Source organism: Podarcis gaigeae (genome assembly GCF_964106915.1).
Source record: "Podarcis gaigeae genome assembly, chromosome: 10".
NCBI classification, from domain to species: domain Eukaryota; kingdom Metazoa; phylum Chordata; class Lepidosauria; order Squamata; family Lacertidae; genus Podarcis; species Podarcis gaigeae.
The window spans coordinates 10,050,832-10,068,561 of NC_139686.1; the positions used below are offsets into that span (position 1 = coordinate 10,050,832).

The following is a 17,730-nucleotide window of genomic DNA, read 5'->3' on the forward strand; positions in this document are numbered from 1 at the left end:
AAATGGGGAATGTAATTAAACAAATACCACAGAGTAGGTGGCTGTACCAAACACCTGGATGGTATGGCGTATGTCTGTAGGAGGCAAGAAGCTGAACTATCCTCCCATCCTCAAGAACACTCAAGAAAAGTGGGTCACGGTGGCTGATCTCAAGGGTCTATGAGGCAATCCGTCATGTGGCCTTGTACACAGGGTCAAAACATACCTGAATTTTAAAAAGGCGAGGGCAGCGTGCAAGTGGCCAAATGGATATTCCGCATCCAAGAGACTGTGTTGTTGTTTTTGTTGATATTATTAAATAAATTGTGAATTAATATACAGTATAAGGTAAAGGGACCCCTGACCATTAGGTCCAGTCGTGGCCGACTCTGGGGTTACGGTGCTCATCTCGCTTTATTGGCAGAAGGAGCCGGCGTACAGCTTCCAGGTCATGTGGCCAGCATGACTAAGCCACTTCTGGCGAACCAGAGCAGTGCACGGAAACGCTGTTTACCTTCCCGCCAGAGAGGTACCTATTTATCTACTTGTACTTGATGTGCTTTCGAACTGCTAGGTTGGCAGGAAATATACAGTATGGCTTAATGCAAAAAAGGCTTCGAAGCAGTTTACAAAGTTTTATGAACAGTTGTCTTTGAAGGGCCCTTCTACCAGGCTTGGCTAAAGCTGGAATGAGATCTTGCCTAATGGGGTCCATTTTGATGAGTTTCTGAAGACTCTGGAGTGGAAGAAGAAGCCACAGTATTTTCCTTCCGGGCTGCATCATGACTGAATCCTCCATTGATTCCCTTTGGCCTGGCCTTGCTGCAAAGAGAATGAATGGATCCTTTACTTGACTGGCCAGTAGGTCAGTCCTATGTTTTGTTTTTCCTGAAATCTGGTTTAGCTAAGGCCACATTTGAATGGTTATGTTACCACTTTCCACAACCATGCCTTACCCCCAAAAGATTCTGGGGAGCTGTGGTTTGTTAAGGGTGCTGAGAGTTGTTTGCCCTGTTCCCCCACCCCCAGAGCTACAATTCCCAGAGTGGTTTAGCAATCAAGCCCTCTTTCCCGGGGAACTCTGAAAAGTGAGAGGTACTGTTGCCACTCCTTAGTAGCAAAAGGAAATAAAAACTAGATCTGATGGCTGGAGATCTCTGATCAGCTCTCCTGCACTTCATTAAAGGGTTAAATGCAGCTGCTTGGGTCCTTGTCACCACAGCTTTCCAGTGTGCTTCCTTCCCAGTCTGGTTGATGTTTGTTCCTATTCAATGGTAAACCACAGTTTTTCCCAGGGAATGTGGCAGGATTAAAGAAATGCTTCTCAGACCCATGCCTAGATGTTTTGGGATTACCAGATTCATATAAGCGGCTAGCTGAGAAGCTCAGTGTGTGCTGAATCTCTGACCACATGACTCTTACAAGCCTTTCTTGTGTTACCATACCAATAATTTAGGGACCTTTAGCATTTTAACGAAGCTAAGTTTTATTGTTTGTGCAATGTTTTCCATACAACATTCAGAAAACATGGGCAATAAAACTTTGCTTAGTTTCAGTGGTGAAAGTCCCTAAATCAGGGGTGTAGGAACACAAGAAAGGCTTGTAAGAGCCATGCGGTCTGAGCTGCAAGCAACTAGCTCAAAAGCTCTTCATGCATTGACCTTCTCAGATACGCTGGGGAATAAAGGGTTGATTACCTAAACCCTCCCAAGGTGAGGGAGAGTGACCTAACTAAGCCTGGCAGGACAGCTTACTCTATGGCATTAACCCCTTCATGCATGAATTAGACTTAAGCATGTTGGTTATATGAGGCTGGTTATCACTCAGAAGTCTCGGGACAAATGGAAGAAACCACAAACCCAACGCAAGTGTGTCTGAACCCCGAATCACTACAGCAGCTGCTGTAGGAAGGAAAAGGGGCGAGCCAGGGCTGCCCTGACCTTAAGAGCCCCTGGTAAGCCCGCCCCCTAGCGCCAGCCGATTGGCTGGTGCTGAGGGCGATGAATATTGATGAGAGAGGGGAATCCCTGAGTCCCGCGGGGCTGACGCCAGCCCCGCGAGATTGTAGTTGGGGGCGTGAGCCCCGCAACCCCACCCCCTCTTGAGATCGGTAGTGGCTTTATCACTCAGAAGTCTCGGGACAAATGGAAGAAACCACAAACCCAACGCAAGTGTGTCTGAGCCCCGAATCACCCCTCTAAGTCCCTCAAATTTTCCCTCTCCAGACATTCTGTTTGCCCTAGTACAAATCTGTCTTTCTTCTAACGGTAAACAATAGGTTCTGACCCAGGAACAGTCATTGGTCCATTGTGACCCAGCCTTTCCATATTCCACTCTAGTGGACTGAGCGGAAGGGTTCCGAATGCTATGATGATCAGAGGAAGGAAGAGTCTTTGTGCCTTGTAGGATACCCAACCACAAGCCTAGCCAGTGTCATGGATAGCAGGAAAGTGGATTTAATAGATCAGTTCTGGTGCATTTTTTTAAAAAAAGGAATAATCTGAACATTCTATCCATGTTTCAAGTAAAACCCAGGTCTATTCAAATTAACTATCTCAGCACTTTGTGATGCAAAGGTGGGAGGGGGAAGGAGGAAAAGTAGTGATATTATTAATTCATCACAGCAGATGGGCTGTCAATATTACTCAGGTACGGTACATTATTGCGAGCAAGTTAAAAGTAGGTCAGCAGAAGCCAGCAAGCTAAAGAGACTAATAATGCTTTCTGCTGGTAGACATTCATCTACCGCAGGGCTTGTGCTTTATGTGCTGGCATCAACATGAGATAAGAATTTTGATTTGTGGGGTTCGGAGATCACATTACTACAGGGGGTGGGGAGGGGGAGGAAGAAAATAAAAAGAGGCAGTCTGCTCTTTCCCCCATTGAAACCATTTAGCTCCGTGTTTTTGATAAATGGACAAAGCGAATTCTACTAAAACTCTGAGATTTATAACAAGAGGGTATTTATATAAAAAAACAAAAAAAACTGGGCAGATTTAGAGGTGAAAGGGAGAGTGATCTGTCAGTTTGCAAATCGTATCAGAGGATGCTCGGAGATTTTCCGCCATCTATATTTTTTGAATGATCCGCGTAACAGTGTGATTTGTGGGGCAGGAAGCCAAGCTATATAGGAAGAAGTGGGGATTTTATTGAAGGCATGGGGCTTGAAACAAGTGGATGGGCAGCACAAGGCAATTCTCCTCATTCCAATATGATCATCAAGAGATTTCACAAACAGTAGCAAAATCCTTTTAGATGAAAATACCTTCATAGATCAAAGAGAATCAATTTTGGGGGGTGGGGATAGAGAAACAATCAGAATGGTACACAGTATTCCAAATGTGGTTGCACCATAGATTTGTGTAATGACCTAAGATATTGGCAATGTTATTTTCAATTCCTTTCCTAATGATCCCTAGCACGAATTAATCCTTTTTCACAACTGCCACACACAGGGTTAACATACCGTATTTTTCGCTCTATAAAACACACCAGACCACAAGACGCACCTAGTTTTTGGAGGAGGAAAACAAGGGAAAAAAGATTCTGAATCTTAGAAGCCAGAACAGCAAGAGGGATTGCTGTGCAGTGAAAGCAGCAAGTTATGCAATGTGTTTCTCCAGCAAAGTAATGTGTACAGATAATCACATACTGGAACACCACGCGTGTAGATTGACAAATTGCCCAATGTGCTAGAACACTGCTCCCTATGTGTGTGAAGCATTTCTCTTATGTAAGCCTTACAGCAGCTCTGTGAAGTTGTTGGCATCCAATGGAGGAGTGAGCTTTTGGGGGTGAAGTCAAAGCGCTGGGGAGTTACAGCGCCTGCTGAGGCTGTAGAGACCAACACAGGAGAGACATGTTTTGTTACAGCTGGGGCAGATGAAGGTGTCCGGTTGTGTTGCAGAAGATGCACCAGGGCGTTTCTTCTCTCTGTGCTTCTTCCAGCAGCCACTCCTCCTCTGGTCACCTGTCTGTCTTACCTGTGGTCTTCTACAAGGGTTTCCTCCTCTGGTCACCTGCCTGTCTCACCTGTGGTCTTCTACAAGGGTTTCCTCCTCTGGTCACCTGTCTGTCTCACCTGTGGTCTTCTACAAGGGTTTCCTCCTCTGGTCACCTGTCTGTCTCACCTGTGGTCTTCTACAAGGGTTTCCTCCTCTGGTCACCTGTCTATCTCACCTGTGGTCTTCTACAATGGTTTCTCCTCTGGTCACCTTTCTGTCTCACCTGTGGTCTTCAATAAGGGTTTCCTCCTCTGGTCACCTGTCTGTCTCACCTGTGGTCTTCTACAAGGGTTTCCCACATGGCAAGGCTGATTCTGCCAGCCTTCATGTCTCGTTCGCAGGCACCTTTGTAACACAGAGTTTGCCTGCCAACGGGCCAGGTGCAAGAAGCCAGTTCCCCATAGAGCACATCCTTGGGGATCCTGCCATCTTCCATTCTGCAGACGTGACCAAGTCAGCTTAGATGTTGCTGAGACAGAGATGCAAAAATGCTGGGAATGTGGGCTTGGGAGAGCCCCATCTTTGTTTAAAACTGCCCTTCCATGCGAAGCCAAACATTTGTGGAGTAGGTCAGTATGACTGTCTGGATGCCCCAGGGGACTGGGGCCAAGTCAGATAGACAATCATTTGGCCAAGGCCAGCAATTGCATTCAATTCGTGGGCAACACTTGAATTGGAGATTATCTCCTACTTCTACAGTTGCTCTATTGCCTATTTAGCATGCTCTAGATATGTACTTGGGACGCGGGTGGCACTGTGGTCTAAACCACAGAGCCTAGGGCTTGCCGATCAGAAGGTCAGCGCTTCGAATCCCCACGATGGGGTGAGCTCCCGTTGTTCAGTCCCAGCTCCTGCCAGCCTAGCAGTTCGAAAGCACATCAAAGTGCATGTAGATAAATAGGTACCGCTCCGGCAGGAAGATAAATGGTGTTTCCGTGTGCTGCTTTGGTTTCACCAGAAGCGGCTTAGTCATGCTGGCCACATGACCCGGAAGCTATCTGCGGACAAATGCCGGCTCCCTCGGCCAGTAAAGCGAGATGAGCGCCGCAACTGGACCTAATTGTCAGGGGTACCTTTACCTTTAGATATGTACTTATACTGGCCTATGGCCGTAATAAAGATGTACATTGGATGCTCGGGTTGCGAACGTGATATGTGCAGGATGCACGTTCGCAACCCGCCGTGGCAAGTCTGTGCATGTGTGGGTTGTGATTTGGTGCTTCTGTGCATGCGCAAAGCGCGATTTACCTCCAGATCAGCCAAACCTGGTGCCCTCTGGAGCTTTTGCACCATGACCCATGGCCAGGAAGAATGCAGTTAGAGCCCAACAACATTGGTAGGTTTCCAGGCTGGGGGATCTTACTCCATATCGATGGGTTCATTCAAGAGGACTTCTGGGTGACTGGTTTGTACTCTTGCTTTTCAAATGTAACATCCAAGGATCCCAGGATCACTTTGGGCCAACCAAATCTATGTAAGCCTTTAGATATTCGAAAAAGAAAAATGGGAGAGCAGGAGAAAACTCCAACACATTGTTTACATTTCTTTCGCCGGTTAGATGGATAAGACTAATAACACGAATGTAAGCATCGGGAGCCATTGTTGAATTAACAAGTCTTTCTTTTTGAAAGTTTTTTAAAAAACCATTATTTTATCATTCAGAGAAACTTTGCCGTGTCACTTGATTTCTTTTTTTTTTTTTACAATAGGAAATGGATTGTCATCACATTTGTAAATGGCCATGTCCCTAGAGCACATTATTCTGAAATCATTCCGTGAAGAATACAGGAGTTCGCTTATCTGGCTGCATTGAACGCAGCAATCGAAAGCAGTACACGCATTCTGCTTGGGCGGCAATAAAGAGAAGATTGTCTGCCATCCTGTGGAATGTGGGAGCATCTTCTTTTAAAATGCAATTATCTCGTGGGCTTCCCATTCCATACTTACCAACACTGTTCTGCAAGGTGTCTTACACTGCTTTCTTACACCCCACCACAAGTTGGGCATTGGATGTCTGTGTGCTTGATGGGGGGAGTGGAGGGACAGGGCACTGGATCCTCTGGCAGAAATCCACCTGTGATTCTGAATGAGCGACCAGATGCTGTCAAGGTAGGAAGGAGCTGTAGCTCGATCGACATTTGCGTGGCAAGTTCCCGCCCCCCCCCAGTGGAAATAAAGACACATGACACAATTATTAAGGTTAATGGGCTAAATAAGGCCACAACTTTATTGGTTACAGGTGATGAGCGGTATTGGCTTAGGCATTGGTCCTAACCGACTATATCTGACTTCCGCTTGAAGTCCGAGAAGGGTTAATCACCCGTAGGGGGAGTCCTGCTGATGCACATCCACTAGGAACTATCTCGGGGTCACCTCTAGGGGGTGTGCCTTAGGCCCTCACCTCTATAGGCTTCAGACAGGGTCACACACCCCAGAATCCATTATTGGACTACCCTTCAATATGTGGGGCAGGTGATGGCGCTACCTCCCCTCTTCCATCTACAGAGCAATACCAATACCAATGCCTAACCACCGATACCAAGGAAGTTGTGACGATTTAATACGAGGTAGGTGAAAACCAATGGCTGGTGCCAATTTGCCAAGTGGGAAAAATTCCTACCAGGCCTCTCAACGGCAACCAACCAAGGTCCATATCAAGGTCAAGGAACGAAAACCTTAAAGGGCAGGAGAGTGGGAAACATGAACAGCTGGTAGGAGGGAAAAGATGGAGATCCCCGGCCGCGCCTGTGTTAAATAGGGCAAGTCATGCCCCCAAAGGCAGGCAATTGGCTGGCCAGGGGGTGATGCGGCTGGGGATTCCCACAATCGGGCGGGGACTGGGCTATGACGTGTAGGCAGGATCTCTCTTTGTACAGAATCTGGCGATAACATCCTTCAACTATTGTTGTTGTTTAGTCATTTAGTCGTGTCCGACTCTTCGTGACCCCATGGACCAGAGCCCACCAGGCACTCCTGTCTTCCATTGCCTCCCGCAGTTTGGTCAAACTCATGTTAGTAGCTTCAAGAACACTGTCCAACCATCTTGTCCTCTGTCGTCCCCTTCTCCTTGTGCCCTCCATCTTTCCCAACATCAGGGTCTTTTCCAGGGAATCTTCTCTTCTCATGAGGTGACCAAAGTACTGGAGCCTCAGCTTCAGGATCTGTCCTTCCAGTGAGCACTCAGGGCTGATTTTTTTTCAGAATGGATAGGTTTTATCTTCATGCAGTCCATGTGACTCTCAAGAGTCTCCTCCAGCACCATAATTCAAAAGCATCCATTCTTCGGCGATTAGCCTTCTTTATGGTCCAGCTCTCACTTCCATACATCACCACTGGGTAAACCATAGCTTTAACTATACGGACCTTTGTCGGCAAGGTGATGTCTCTGCTTTTTAAGATGCTGTCCAGGTTTGCAGAAAACTCCTTCAACTATAGCGGAGTGCATAGACTGGAATTGCAGATTTGTAAAAGCCTTTCCCCCCTCCATTTAACATTTGTACAGCTGGTTACACAGCGGGGATGAGGAGTCTGAAGATTTGCCCTTCTTTGTCCAGTTTATGAGGACTTAAGAGTAGCCTTGTTCAAAGATTCAAATCTATCATGTGAAAGACTGCCTGGGTTAGATTAGCTTTTACTTAGCGGACAGTTCCCCTTACATTTCCCCTTTAGAGCAGTGCTTTTAAGTTGGAAAGTTTGGGAGGATGATATGTCAAATTCTTCAGGGGAACAATTTTCCATTTGACAGAATGCCCATTTTTAATAACTCTTTTAACGGTGCGGTGTATTTTTCTTTGTTTTTATGTATCTCACGCTCCCCACACAACCACCCCAGACTCACCCACCCCCTTCCCCACAATCCCTAAAAGTACCCTAATATTTTTAACAAAAGATTGATATATCTGGGTTTGACAGTTTGCCATCCTTTGAGCAAATAGGGCAGCAGCAACACCATTGATTCAGACTACCAGGCAAATTAGAGAAAGAAAACTCAAGGATGAGTCTGTCGTCTTGTTTATGAAGAGCATCGCGCTAGCGTCATTCTTTTGAACAGAACCTGATGAATTCTTATCTTGTTTTATTTCCCCCCTCCTGTGTGCATTTATTTATTTCAAACTGTTTATACAAGATAACCGATTATTGGGGGGTTGGAGTGGGGGGAAAGTAAAAGAAAGCCCAGGCTTGCAACTATTTAAATAATGCCGTGTGATTCTGTGTCTTTTCTCCTCACTCTTTCTCTCTCTCTTTTCTCTCTCTCTCTCTCTTTTTGCAAACAACAAACAATGCAATGAATATAGAGATACCGAACTTCCTATTACGAGTTCAGGAGGAAATGCAGCGCAAGGCCAAATTAATCAGGAATAAAATGAGGCCCGCAATCTCCCTTTCGACATCCACATGACAAATGAGGTGCTCTACGTCTGGTGTCAAAGGTATTCTAAAGTTTTAAAATCAATATGCTGGTCTGTAAAACTGCATCTCCAGGCGGGATAAGGAATACAAACATTGGGGGTGGAAAATGCAAACCCAAGAGAATGTGACAGGCCGCTGGAATTGAAGAAGCCCCCATTTTCCCCGCTGGTTTCAGTGACATTATTTTGTTCAACGTGTGTTTAATTTAGCGATAAAATGCAGGTAGAGCAATGCTAAATTCATACTACCTAGCGCATGCAGATAACTCCAGGTTAACACTCCAATCCCCAATCCATCTCTGGGGAAACATAAACTAGAGCTCAACACAGGAATTGAAGTATTTATTTTATTTTATTGTCTCATTCGGCACTGTAAAATTGTTGCTGAAATACTCAGAGATAAAGTTTGGCATTGTGGCCCAAATGGCGGTTGGGAAGAAGGTTCCAGAAGGTTCTCTTTGGGTGTGTAGGAGACGCATCTCCTAAAAGATGTCTATGTTGAAAAGTTGCAAGCGTACACAAGTAAAACGAAATTTTGGATGCGTCTGACAGCATTTCTGAAGTTTTTGAGTTTGAATGGAAATTGTTGTAACACATTATTTTGCACACTGCAGTTCCCTTATGGGGAGGAAGTTCCTGGGAAGCTAGAAATGGGTCAGTCGTTTCCCTGTGAGGTGAGAGATTTGTGGTACTTCAGACTATCTTCACGAAGGGTAGCCATCTTAGCTTCTTGCAGCAAAAGAGTCTTGGGGCACCTTAAAGACTAACAAATTTAGTATGGTATGATATTTCACTGACTGTGATCTTGCTCATCAGACACATGAGGCATTATCCCGAGTTAACTTGTCTCTCTGTGTGTGAAAACCTGCTGTAGTCTAAGCTGTACAGCAGTGGGTCAGGCTAGTGAAGGTTTTCCTCCTCTCTCATAATTCTAAAAACTCAGGATCATCCGAGTTTAATGCCTGTTCCCAGGGAACTCTGGGGAAAAGGTGCCTCTTAACAACTCTCAGCACCCTTAGCAAACAACAGTTGCCAAGATTCTTTGGAGAAAGCCAGGACATTTATTGCTTTAATTTTTTTTTTTTTTTTTAATAAAATTTTTATTAGGGGTTTTTACAGAATAAAGTACAAAGACAATAAACAACCTTACTTTTATCTCAACAGAGTTTCATAACTTCTTTGGACTTCCTCACATCTCCCGCTGCCATTTTCATCATCATAGATTTTTTCCATGCAATTTATCATCTAATTTGCAAATTTTATAACCACTTATTTAAATATAGTCCTCTGCAAATTAATTTCTCTTAATCTCACTTTACATCCCATTCCGATCCGATTTTGTGGTGGCCAATTATTTATGATCAAACATCCTACTTAACTTTCCACCAAATCACAGTATTTTTGTAAATAAGTCTTAAATTTCCTCCAATCTTCTTCAACCCTCTCTTCTCCCAGGTCTCGAATTCTGCCAGTCATCTCAGCCAGTTGCATATAGTCCATCAGCTGCATCTGCCATTCTTCCAGAGTGGGTAGATCTTGAGTTTTCCACTTCTTGGCGATAAGTATCCTTGCTGCTGCTGTTGCGTACAAAAAGAATGTTCGATCCTTCTTTGGCACCATCTGGCCGACAATGCCCAGGAGGAAGGCCTCTGGTTTCTTAAGGAAGGTATACTTAAATACCTTTTTCAGCTCATTATATATCATTTCCCAGAAGACCTTCACCCTGGGACAAGTCCACCAGAGGTGAAAGAATGTTCCTTCATTTTCCTTACATTTCCAACATTTATTGTCTGGCACATGGCATATTTTGGCAAGTTTAACTGGGGTCATGTACCACCTATATATCATTTTCATTACATTTTCCTTCAGAGCATTACATGCCGTGAAGTTCATCCCCGTGGTCCACAACCTTTCCCAATCCTCAAACATAATATTATGCCCAATATCCTGTGCCCACTTTATCATGGCCGACTTAACCATTTCATCTTGTGTATTCCATTTCAACAGCAAGTTATACATTCTTGAGAGTACTTTAGTCTTAGGTTCTAACAATTCTGTTTCCAACTTCGATTTCTCCACCTGGAATCCTAACTTTTTATCCTTTTTAAAAATTTCTTGAATCTGAGCGTAATGTAACCAGTCTCGCACTTTGTCTTTCATTTTTTCCAAACTCTGCAATTTCCAATTATTGCCCTCTTTCTCTATTATTTCCCAATATTTCGGCCATTTGGCCTCCATATTGGGTCTTTTTCGGGCCTTAGCCTCCAGAGGTGATAGCCATCTTGGAGTTTTATTTTCCAATAGGTCTTTGTATTTTGTCCAGACATTAAACACTGCTTTCCTGACAATATGGTTCTTAAAGGCCTTATTGATCTTAACTTTGTCATACCATAAGTATGCATGCCAACCAAATGCATTGTTAAAACCTTCTAAATCTAACACATCAGTGTCCTCTAGAAGTAGCCAGTCTTTTAGCCAGCAGAAAGCTGCGGCTTCATAGTACAACCTTAAGTCTGGCAGGGCAAAGCCCCCTCTTTCTTTCGCATCAGTTAATATCTTAAACTTAATTCTGGGCTTTTTGCCCTGCCAGACAAATTTAGAAATATCTCTCTGCCACTTCCTGAAACACTCCGTCTTGTCCACAATTTGCAATGTTTGAAACAAAAACAGCATCTTAGGCAATACATTCATCTTAATAGCAGCAATTCGGCCTAGCAAAGAAAGCTTCAATTTTGACCAACTGTCCAAGTCTCTCTTAATTTCAGACCAACATTTTTCATAATTGTCCTTAAATAGACTCAGATTTTTTGCTGTTATGTTTACCCCTAGGTACTTTACTTTTTTAACCACAGTTAGTTCTGTTTCTCTCTGAAACCGTTCTGACTCTGCATCTGTCAAGTTTTTTCCCAACACCTTAGTTTTCTGTTTATTTAGTTTGAAGCCCGCTACCCGACCAAAGTCCTGAATCAATTGTAACACTCTTTTTGTGCTAGATTCTGGCTCTTGCAATGTCAAAACAAGGTCATCTGCAAAAGCTTTAAGTTTATATTGTTTCGCTCCGATCTGAATCCCTTGCACCAACCGGTCCCCTCTAATCAAGTTCAAGAGCACCTCCAGGACAGAAATAAACAGCAAGGGGGAAATCGGGCAGCCTTGTCGTGTCCCTTTTTCAATCTTAAACTCTTCTGTAACCACATTGTTGACTATCAGTTTTGCCTTTTGTTCTGAGTAAATCGCGTCAATCCCATTTTCAAAACCCCGCCCCACTCCCATTTCTTTTAAATTCCCCTTCATAAATTTCCAAGAGATGTTATCGAAGGCCTTCTCCGCGTCTATAAAAATTAAAACTGCTTTAGTGTTAATATTTGTTTGCAAAAGTTCCAAAATGTCAATAATGTTCCTTGTATTAGCAAACAAGTGTCTTCCTGGGAGAAAGCCTGCCTGGTCTTTATGAATTATCTCATTTAAAACTCTTTTGAGTCTTCCTGCCAAAACGTCAGCAAATATTTTATAATCCACATTTAAAAGGGAAATGGGACGGTAGTTCTTAAGTTGTGTCTTTTCAGTTTCTGATTTTGGTATCAATGTGATGAAAGCTTCCTTCCACGATTCAGGCGCCTTCTTTCCCTCCATAATTTCATTGCTGACCTCCATCAGTGGTTGAATCAAATAGTCACTTAATGTCTTATAATACTTGGAGGTCAAGCCATCTGGCCCTGGAGACTTGCCCAGCTTCATATTCTGAATGGCATGTTCTATCTCTAATCGTGTTATTTTACTATTCAGGAGTGATCTATTTTCTTGTGATAGTTTTTTAAGTCCATTTTTCTCCAAAAATTTTGCAATCTCTTCCTCATTTTGTGGCCCTTGAGTGTATAATTTCTTAAAATATTTCTGGAAACATTTTCTAATTTCCACCGGGTTCTGAATATATCTTCCTTCTATTTCCAAATTTGTTACTATGTTCAACTTTTGTCTCTTCTTCAACTGCCAAGCCAGCAGTTTCCCACATTTGTTAGCCGATTCAAATGTTTTTTGTTTCATTAATTTAATCTTCCATTCTATTTCCTGATTTATCAGTTTGGAATATTGTGCCTGATGAAGTTTAATTTCTCTCAAGATCGGCTGTGACTTCGGGTTTACTCTTAGTTTCTTCTCTAACTCTTTAATTTTCCCCAAAATCTTATCCTTTTTCTCATTTTGTAGTCTTTTCTTTATAGCGTTCTGTTGTATCAAGAACCCTCTCATCACAGCTTTGCTTGCGTCCCAGATTGTTCTTTTTTCCACAGCAGTGTTCAAATTTATCTCGAAGTAGTCCTTTATTGTTTTTTTGGCCTTCTTAATAATCTCCTGATCTCTAAACAAGTTGTCATTCATCTTCCATCTAAAGGAGCCGGTTGGTAATAATGTCATGTCCATTTTCAACGCGTTATGATCGGAGCAGGTCTTTGGGCAGATTTCCACTTTCTTCACCTTAGGAGCCAGACCTCTAGAAATCCATATTTGGTCAATTCTTGTCCAAGTCAGTTGGGCTTCAGAGAAAAATGTTCCTTCTTTCCCCAAGGGGTTCTTTGTCCTCCATATATCAATCCAGTCCATGTTGTCTGTCATTTCGAAAAAGGTCTTTGGTAGTCTGCCATCTTTAGTAACCTTTTGGCTTTGTGACCTATCCATGTTCGTTGAAACGATCCCATTCATATCTCCCATCATGATGATGTTATCATAGTCCAGATAATCCAGCATGATCTCATGCAACTTCTTGTAGAATTCTGATTTCCCTTCATTTGGAGCGTAGATTCCTAATATCAAAATTTTCTCTCCTTGGTGCTGTATTTCAATTGCCAAAATTCTTCCATGTTCATCTTTAAATAGAAATTTTGGTGAGAGGCTCTCCTTTGCATATATCACCACTCCTCTCTTCTTAACTGAATCCGAAGATATAAATTCTTGGCCTAACCTTTTATTTACCAATATTTTTCTGTGGAGCCTAGTCACATGTGTTTCTTGTAGACAAGTAATGTCTAGTTGCTCCTTTTTTAATATGTGAAAGATTTTCTTCCTTTTTTCCGGGCTGTTACAGCCATTTATGTTCCAGCTTAAAAGTTGCAGAGACATCCTGGATGGATCTGTTTAGTTTCCTTGGGATGGTGTTTTGTTCTGTGAGTCTTCAGGGTTCTGAGGTACAGGTACCTGTGGTGGTTCAGGCCCTGAGGGTAGTTCAAGTCCTTTATGAAGGTCCTCTCCGTAGGCAGTCAAAAACTTATCCCTATCTTCCAAAGTTCTAATTTTAATCTTCTTCCCTCTAAAGGTAAAAGATAATCCTTGGGGAAAGTCCCACCTAAAGATGATTGAGTTGCTTCTCAGCAGTTTTACTAAGTCCAAATATTCAGATCTGAGGTCCAACAGCTGTTTAGGAATGTCCTTAAAAATCTCAATTCTTTTGTCCGAAATGTTCAGGGATCTTCCGTAGTGCAGGCCCAAAATCTTGTCCCTTTCCTCCTTTGATCTCAACGTAATCAAACAGTCTCTGGGCTTTTCTCTCTTTGTGAGTCTTCCAAGTCTGAAGGCTGACACAATTTTAAAGTCTTCCTCCTCTAGACCCCAGAACTTGGAGAATTCTTTGGTCAAAAACTCAGCTAGATTACCTTCTTCCACTTCTGGTATCGATCTTATCCTTAAGTTAGTCTCCCTGTTCCGAAGTTCCAACATAGAGAGGTAGGTCTGGTGTTCCCCAACCTGCTTGCTGAGCGGCCTTACTTCTTTTTCCAACTCTCCCACTCTTTGGCTGGTCTCTTCGGCCAGTTTCTGATTTTCACCTGCAGCCTCCTTCAGTTGTCCGATTGCTTGTGCATTCTGTGCAACTTGCCCAGATAATTTGTTTAAAGTTTCTGTATTAAGGTCAATTTTCGCAGTTTGTTGGTCAACTTTCCTGTCCAAAGACTCCAATTTCTCAAGAATTCTCTCTAATACAGAACCAGATCCTCCTGAGGCCATCTCTTCTAGTTGTAATTCCTCAGTTTCTCCCTCCCCTGCCTGTGACAGGGAGGTAGCTTTTTCCTCCGAGGGCAGAGTAGGCACAGATGATCTGCGTGTTTGTGAGGCTGCAGTTAAGGTTGTCAGAGTTGTTTGTCTAGTTCTTAATCCCTTTCTTTTTGCGCCACTCATTCCAAAGTTATCTAGCAGTCAAGGTCAAGCTGAGTTGTTCCCATGAGAAAGCTACGGCCCAGGTGGTAGCAGTCAAACAGAGGGCCGGGAAATAGAAAGTAAAACAATGTTTTTGTTATAAATCCTCAATCCTCTAGGGGGAGCATAAAATGTCCTAAGAAGAAGAGTCCATTCCAATCATACGAAATCTGAACCAATACTTAGGGATCTTCACAAAAGTAGTTTTAGCAGAGTTGGTTTTAGGTTTGCCACAATATTTCAAGTTGTGCTTACTGGAGTTCCATAATGCAAGAACGTAACCATTCTGAACTCCCTCAGACTGTCTCAAAGTTTAAATACAATGTATCCAAATTTGCAGTCTGACAGTTCTACTGCTCAGGCAGTTCTGACACCTGGGCTTCTTAAATAAAATTGTAATCCACAAAGAAGAGAATATATAAGTCCTGATAAAAGTCCAAAAATCAGTTGCTTACAGTCTTTAAGGGGATTGAAAGTAATTTCTGCGGGTGCTCAATCTGAGCTGTCAAAAGTTCTCTCTATGCCTCTACTCCTCCTGCTCTTTGCTTTAAAAGTCAATGGCTGCGGAAGACGGACTTCCTTTTCCTCGTCTCTCCGCTTTCAGCTTATTTTCAGTATTTTTAGTCCCAAAATTTAGTAAAGTCCTCAGTTACTCACGGGTTGTTGCGTTTTAGAATCTTGTGTTGCAGGAAGAAAGGTCGGCGCTCACCGGCAACGGCAGCGCGGCTTCGCTCCGCTGAATGCGCATAGACCCACAGCGCCGCTGCCCCCTCTGCGATCCGGAGCCCCTTACGGGGTTCCCTCAACGTTTCGGGGGTTGCTCCTGGCGCCCGCCGGGTCCCGAGACCGCAGGCTTCCGCTGCCTGCGGTTTTCCAGAATGGGTCTCCGCTTCGCCGTAGCGGACGACCCTTTTCCAGCGGAGCTTCCCTCTCCCGGTTAGGAAAGGGCAGCCATTACCGTTCGCGCCGCCTCCGGAAGTCCATTTATTGCTTTAAATGTATAGCTCTGGTGACTGTTCAGGACAGACAAAAGAAAGGACAGCCAGTGTGGTGTAGTGGTTAAGAGTGGTAGACTCGTAATCTGGTGAACCGGGTTTGATTCCCCGCTCCTCCACATGCAGCTGCTGGGTGACCTTGGGCTAGTCACACTTCTCTGAAGTCTCTCAGCCTCACTCACCTCACAGAGTGTTTGTTGTGGGGGAGGAAGGGAAAGGAGATTGTGAGCCACTTTGAGACTCCTTCGGGTAGTGATAAAGCGGGATATCAAATCCAAACTCTTCTTCTTCATGCGGTTAACTATAGAATTTTCTCCCATAAGATGTAGTGATGATCATCAACGCCTATTGGACAAATTATTGGCTATGCTCTACCTTCAGGATGCCTCTGAATATCAGCTGCTAGAAGCCCAATTGGGGGAAGAATGCTGTTATGCTCCAATCCTGCATGTGAATTTCCCACAGGCAGCTGGTTGGCCACTTTGAGAAGAGGACTTGATGGTCCATTGGCCTGACCCAGCAGTCAAAGCTTCTTAAACCTTATGTTCTTCAGATAATCCTGGTTGAGCATTGATTCTTTCAAGGCAGAGGTGGAGCTGTTCTGGTGCCCAGAGCGGGCCGTGGGGGCAGGGCTAGCTGCCCGCAGGGCACGCTGGCAGCAGTGTGCTTCCCAGGGGGGTGCTGCCGCAGGTGCGTGTCCCAGGGGGGTGCACCAGCGCCAGGGAGCATCCCAGGGGGACGTCGCCTGCAGTGATTTCACCTCCCTCAGGGAAGGCACCATCCACCGCACTCACCTTGCTCAGCTGCTGTTTCAAGGCAATGGTTGCAAGTGGGTGAAGATTCGGAACCGCTGCCTCGAGGGATTGAATTCAAACGGTACGTTGCAAGAGTGGGAAGGCCACAGTGCTTTGCAAACCTGACCAACTGCCTCAGGAATGACGGCAGCGGTAATAGCGAGGAGTTGGGCACTGGATGCGAGGCAGGTGGTGAGAAACCATTTTAGAGTCCAATTTCATTACAACATCTTGATAGATTGATGGTGCCCCGGGAGAGTTGCCAAGTTGTTCTGATGCCGGTGGTGGCACCTGTGCTGGAAAAGGTGCATAAATTAAGGAATCAAACAAGCAAGCAAAAAAGGAGAGAGCAAGAGAGAGAGAGAGGGGGGGGGAAGTGCTTCACACCCAACTCCTTTGGCGTACAGAAATCCAAACAAAAAGATAACAATGGCAATTGGAATACATTACCCAATTCACAACGCAGCAATTTCGGGTCTAACAATGAGGTTATATGTCCTCATTGTCTGAGGAGGAGGAGGAGGAGAAGAGCTAAAACAAAAATGCAGGACGAGTCAGAGCAGTGTGAGATATTGTTTATTCCACAAATATGAGAAATTGATCTTTTAGTATGGCAGCACTTATTCTCCAGAACTCCCTGCCTTATTGATACTAGTTTTCAGCACCTGCTAGAGATGATTTTATTCAGGCAAGCCTACCCATACTTTTACAATCTTTTAAAAATCCTTATAAGTTTCTTTTAAAACAACATTTTATTGCTCCTTTAAATGAACATTTTAGGTCAACCACTTAGAGAGTTCTTTTTGATTAAGCTGTATATAAATCTTATTAAATAAAATAACTACAAATGGAAAAAAGAAGCCGCAACAGCAGAACGGCTGAGGGGAAACAGGAAAGCATTTTCCAAACCTTTTCAGCCCTTTGAAATCAGGGATGGGCCTAAGAGCAAATTCCATCTAATCCATGTTTGATATGGGACTAGAATAATGTCCTTGTTCTATGTGGCTTAAAAAAAATAAAAATAAAAATGAAGGAGTCTGCATACATCTTTTAAAAATGCACAGAGCATTTCGGGGGTGGGTTTTTTTAGCCATTTATGATTAGTCCACTCTGCCTCTCTATCTTCTCATGCTAGTTTTCAAAATGTAAATAAACTCAATAATAATAATAATAATAATAATAATAATAATAATAGCCAGTTTTCTGTGGTGGTGGCCCATTTGTGGAAGGCTGTCCCCAGGTAGCCTCACCAGGCATCATCTTTATATATATCTTTAGGTGCCGGGCAAAAGTTTTCCTCTATAACCAGGCCTTTAAATGTTTTTCCTTTTCCTCTTGCTTTAAATGTATCTGTGTGCGTTTTGTT

General features: G+C 43.8%; 1 long non-coding RNA gene across 1 annotated transcript in view; it reads left to right on the forward strand.

Moving 5' to 3' along the window:
• The window catches only part of LOC310826339, a 113,811-nt gene extending 97,651 nt beyond the window's left edge, over positions 1-16,160 (forward strand). Inside the window, exons 2-4 of the long non-coding RNA XR_014555766.1 lie at positions 5,693-6,092; positions 8,279-8,413; positions 16,036-16,160. This is a non-coding gene — a long non-coding RNA (uncharacterized lncRNA). The remainder of the gene's footprint in view (positions 1-5,692; positions 6,093-8,278; positions 8,414-16,035) is intronic.
• Positions 16,161-17,730: the final 1,570 nt, after the last annotated feature.